Raw genomic sequence first — 6,370 nt, 5'->3', positions numbered from 1 at the left:
TAATATCAAAGTCGTGCTAGTTGAGTAGTTGTGAATTTGATAAATGCTTAGGTTGAAGTTTGCAAGTCCCATAGCATGCACATATGGTAAACGTTATGTAACAAATTTGAAACATGAGGTGTTCTTTCATTTTCCTCCTTATGAGTGGCGGTCGGGGACGAGCGATGGTCTTTTCCTACCAATCTATCCCCCTAGGAGCATGCGCGTAGTGCTTGGTTTTTGATGACTTGTAGATTTTGCAATAAGTATGTGAGTTCTTTATGACTAATGTTGAGTCCATGGATTATACGCACTCTCACCTTTCCATTATTGCTAGCCTCTTCGGTACCGTGCATTGCCCTTTCTCACATTGAGAGTTGGTGCAAACTTCGCCGGTGCATCCAAACCCCGTGATATGATACGCTCTTTCACACATAAACCTCCTTATATCTTCCTCAAAACAGCCACCATACCTACCTATTATGGCATTTCCATAGCCATTCCGAGATATATTGCCATGCAACTTTCCACCATTCCGTTTATTATGACACATTCATCATTGTCATATTGCTTAGCATGATCATGTAGTTGACATAGTATTTGTGGCAAAGCCACCATTCATAATTCTTTCATACATGTCACTCTTGGTTCATTGCATATCCCGGTACACCGCCGGAGGCATTCATATAGAGTCATCTTTTGTTCTAGCATCAAGTTGTAATAATTGAGTTGTAAATAAATAGAAGTGTGATGATCATCATTTTCTAGAGCATTGTCCCAAGTGAGGAATTAAAAAAAGGGGAGAGAAAGGCCATAAAAAAGAGAAGGCCCAAAAAATAGAGAGAAAAAGAGAGAAGGGACAATGCTACTATCCTTTGCCACACTTGTGCTTCAAAGTAAGCACCATAATCTTCATGATAGAGAGTCTTTTGTTTTGTCACATTCATATACTAGTGGGAATTTTTCATTATAGAACTTGGCTTGTATATTCCAATAATGGGCCTCCTCAAGTGCCCTAGGTCTTCGTGAGCAAGCAAGTTGGATGCACACCCACTTAGTTTCTTTTGTTGAGCTTTCATACATTTATAGCTCTAGTGCATCCGTTGCATGGCAATCCCTACTCCTTGCATTAACATCAATCGATGGGCATCTCCATAGCCCATTGATTAGCCTCGTTGATGTGAGACTTTCTCCTTTTTGTCTTCTCCACATAACACCCATCATCATATTCTATTCCACCCATAGTGCTATGTCCATGGCTTACGCTCATATATTGCGTCAATGTTTATAGGTTTGAGATTACTAAAGTATGAAACAATTGCTTGGCTTGTCATCGGGGTTGTGCATGATGAGAGCATTCTTGTGTGATGAAAATGGAGCATGACTAAACTATATGATTTTGTAGGGATGAACTTTCTTTGGCCATGTTATTTTGAGAAGACATAATTGCTTAGTTAGTATGCTTGAAGTATTATTATTTTTATGTCAATATGAACTTTTATCTTGAATCTTTCGGATCTGAATATTCATACCACAATTAAGAAGATTTACATTAAAATTATGCCAAGTAGCACTCCGCATCAAAATTATCTTTTTTATCATTTACCTACTCGAGGACGAGCAGGAATTAAGCTTGGGGATGCTTGATACGTCTCCAACGTATCTATAATTTTTTATTGCTCTATGCTATATTATCTACTGTTTTGGACATTATTGGGCTTTATTATCCACTTTTATGTTATTTTTGGGACTAACCTATTAATCGGAGGCCCAGCCCAGAATTGCTGTTTTTGCCTATTTCAAAGTTCCGCAGAAATGGAATATCAAATGGGGTCCAAACGGAATGAAACCTTCGGGAACGTGATTTTCGGAATGAACATGATCCAGGAGACTTGGACCCTACGTCAAGAAATAATGGAGGAAGCCACGAGGTAGGGGGCGCGCCTACCCCCCCCCCCCCCCAGGCGCGCCCTCCACCCTCGTGGGCCCCCTGTTGCTTCACCGACGTACTCCTTCCTCCTATATATACCTATGTACCCCCAAACGATCAGAAACGGAGCTAAAAACCTAATTCCACCGCCGCAACCTTATGTATCCACGAGATCCCATCTTGGGGCCTGTTCTGGAGCTCCGCCGGAGGGGGCATCACTAGTAGAAAATGGAGCTTTAGCGCTGGTTCATAAGGGCCTTTAATGCCGGTTCCATAACCGGCACTAAAGGGTGGGCACTAAAGGCCCCCCCTTTAGTACCGGTTCGGCACGAACCGGCGCTAAAGTGCCACCACGTGGCGTGAGCTCGCACCCTGGTATGGGGGACCTTTAGTACCGGTTGCTGTCACCAACCGGTACTAAAGGTTTTTTTTGAAAATTTTGGAAAAAAAATTTGATTTTTTTTCGATTTTTAATTTTTCTGAATTATTTGATGATTTAGTCTCTAATCACCTCTCTTAACTGCTCAAGTGTGGATCACTCATTCCAAATCGCCTGACTTCCCGGCCGGTCACCCATCCTCTCACTCCCCCAGCCTGAGCATGCTTAACTTCGGAGTTCTATTCCCCCTACATTCCAAGTCTGCACTTGTTGTTTTCCTGACAAATGTAAGCTGTCAATCCTATTAACCCTCAGCAGTTTAGCTTGAGCATTAGGTCACACATTTCACCGTTTGAGTTTGAAACTATTATTCTAAAAAACAGTAATTATTTAGTAACACTAATATTTCTTGAATAAGTTTGACCATAGTTTGACCACAGTTTGACCATAGTTTGACCAGATTTGACCAAAATTTAAAAAATTGAGATAATTATTTAGTAACACTAATATTCTTGAATAATTATGTAGTAACATTAATACTTCTTGAATAAGTAGTTTGACCAGATTTAACCAATTTTTTTAAAAAAACTGAAATTTGACCATATCTTTTTTTCGTTTTGGAATTTGAGGATTCTAAAAAATTGCAAACAGGCCGTAGGCGGTCTCCATCGGATGCGGATTTTTGTGCTGAATTTTTTGATATATTATACGTTTTTTCTGACATCGTATGCAAAAGTTATAGCCATTTTACATTTTCCCTACACTTTTTGCAAAACATGTCCAAATTTAAGTTTTCAAATTTTCCTAACTAGTAGATGTAGTAATATAACTACCTCTCGAAGGATTTTATTTTTTGAAGTTTTTATCATTTTCTTTTGATTTTTTCAGAACTGAAATGGCGGCACACGGGGGGGGGGGGGGGGTAGAGTTTGAAAATTGCCCTATAGTGCCGGTTTGTGTCACAAACCGGCACTATAGTTTAGACCCCTTTAGTACCGGTACTAAAGGTTAGCCCTTTAGTACCGGTTTGTGACACGAACCGGTACTAAAGGTGGTCGTGGGGCCCCGGCCTGACGCCAGCCTGCCATCACCCCTTTAGTACTGGTTCGTGGCACGAACCGGTACTAAAGGTTCAACACGAACCGACATTAATGCATAGCCGTTCGAACCGGCACTAATGGTACCATTAGTACCGGGCTAAAATCAAACCGGCACTAATGTGTCTCACATTAGGTCCTTTTTCTACTAGTGCATCCATCACGGAGGGCTTCTACATCAACACCATAGCCTCTCCGATGAAGTGTGAGTATTTTACCTCAGACCTGCGGGTCCATAGTTATTAGCTAGATGGCTTCTTCTCTCTTTTTGGATCTCAATACAATGTTCTCCCCCTCTCTTGTGGAGATCTATTCGATGTAATCTTCTTTTTGCGGTGTGTTTGTTGAGATCGATGAATTGTGGGTTTATGATCAAGATTATCTATGAACAATATTTGAATCTTCTCTGAATTCTTTTATGTATGATTGGCTATCTTTGCAAGTCTCTTCGAATTACGAGTTTGGTTTGGCCTACTAGATTGATCTTTCTTACAATGGGAGAAGTGCTTAGCTTTGGGTTCAATCTTTGGTGTCCTTTCCCAGTGACAGTAGGGGCAGCAAGGCACGTATTGTATTGTTGCCATCGAGGATAACAAGATGGGGTTTTATCATATTGCATGAATTTATCCCTCTACATCATGTCATCTTGCTTAAGGCGTTACTCTGTTTTCATGAACTTAATACTCTAGATGCATGCTGGATAGCGGTCGATGAGTGGAGTAATAGTAGTAGATGCAGGCAGGAGTCGGTCTACTTGTCTCGGACGTGATGCCTATATACATGATCATACCTAGATATTCTCATAACTATGCTCAATTCTATCAATTGCTCAACAGTAATTCGTTCACCCACCGTAAAATACTTATGCTCTTGAGAGAAGCCACTAGTGAAACCTATGGCCCCCGGGTCTATCTTCATCATATTAATCTTCAAATACTTAGTTATTTCCTTTGCCTTTTCCTTTGCTTTTATTTTACTTTGCATCTTTATCACAAAAATACCAAAAATATTATCTTATCATATCTATCATATCTCACTCTCGTAAGTGACCGTGAAGGGATTGACAACCCTTTATCCCGTTGGTTGCGAGGAGTTATTTGTATTGTGCAGGTACGAGGGACTCGCGCGTAGCCTCCTACTGGATTGATACCTTGGTTCTCAAAAACTGAGGGAAATACTTACGCTACTTTGCTGCATCATCCTTTCCTCTTCAAGGAAATCCAACGCAGTGCTCAAGAGGTAGCATGATCTTATCAACCTTTGGAATCACTTCCAACACACATCATCACCTCGCCCTCAACTAGTCTTTTGTTTATTTTGCAACTCAAGTTTTGAGTTACTACTTTTAGCAACTGAACCAGTATCAAATACCGAGGGTTTTGCTATGAACACTAGTAAAGTACACATCATGTATATCAAATATACCTTTGTTCACTTTGCCATCCTTCTTATCCACCAAGTATCTAGGGTAGTTCCACTTCCAGTGACCATTTCCTTTGCAGTCGAAGCACTCAGTTTCAGGCTTGGGTCTAGCTTTGCGCTTTTTCATGGGAGTGGCAACTTGCTTGCCATTATTCTTGAAGTTCCCTTTCTTTCCCTTACCCTTTTACTTGAAACTAGTGGTCTGTTCAACCATCAACACTTGATGCTTTTCTTGATTTCTACCTTCATCGATTTCAGCATCACGAAGAGCTTGGAAATCATTTTCGTTATCCCTTGCATATTATCTTTCATCACGAAGTTCGAGTAACTTGGTGATAGTGAATAGGGAACTCTGTCAATCACTATCTTATCTGGAATATTAACTCCCACTTGATTCAAGTGATTGTAGTACTCAGACAATCTGAGCACATGCTCACTGGTTGAGCTATTCTCCTCCATCTTGTAGGCAAAGTACTTGTCAGAGGTCTCATACCTCTCGACTCGGGCATGAGTCTAAAATACCAATTTCAGCTCTTGGAACATCTTATATGCTCCGTGGCGTTCAAAACGTTTTTGACGTCTCGGTTCTAAGCCGTAAAGCATGGTTCACTAAACTATCAAGTAGTCATCATACCGAGCTTCGTTCATAATGTCTATATCTGCTCCTGCAATAGGTCCGTCACCTAGCGGTGCATCAAGGACATAATACTTCTGTGCAGCAATGAGGATAACCCTCAGATCACGGAGCTAGTCCGTATCATTGCTACTAACATCTTTCAACTTATTTTTCTCTAGGAACATACCAAAAATAAATAGGGAGCTACATCGCAAGCAATTGATCGACAACATATATATGTAAATACTATCAGGACTAAGTTCATGATAAATTAAAGTTCAATTTAATCAAATTACTAAAGAACTCCCACTTAGATAGACATCCCTCTAATCATCTAAGTGATCACGTGATCCATATTAACTAAACCATGTCCGATCATCACGTGAGATGGAGTAGTTTTCAATGGTGAACATCACTATGTTGATCATATCTACTATATGATTCACTCCCGACCTTTCGGTCTCAGTGTTCCGAGGCCATATCTGCATATGCTAGGCTCGTCAAGTTTAACCCGAGTATTTATGCATGTGCAAAACTGGCTTGCACCCGTTGTATGTGAACGTAAAGCTTATCACACCCGATCATCACGTGGTGTCTTGGCACGACGAACTTTGGCAACGGTGCATACTTAGGGAGAACACTTGTACCTTGAAATTTAGTGAGGGATCATCTTATAATGCTACCGCTGAACTAATCAAAATAAGATGCATAAAGGATAAACATCACATGCAATCAAAATATGTGACATGATATGGCCGTGATCATCTTGCGCCTTTGATCTCCATCTCCAAAGTACCGTCATGATCTCTAGCGCCACCGGCATGACACCATGATCTCCATCATCTTGATCTCTATCAACGTGTCGTCACATGGTCGTCTCGCCAACTATTGCTCTTGCAACTATTGCAATCGCATAGCGATAAAGTAAAGCAATTATTTGCGCATGC

This window comes from Triticum urartu, chromosome 5A (assembly GCF_056163025.1).
Source record: "Triticum urartu cultivar PI428250 chromosome 5A, HENAU_Tu73, whole genome shotgun sequence".
Taxonomy (NCBI): Eukaryota; Viridiplantae; Streptophyta; class Magnoliopsida; order Poales; family Poaceae; genus Triticum; species Triticum urartu.
This window is presented reverse-complemented; position numbering follows the sequence as displayed.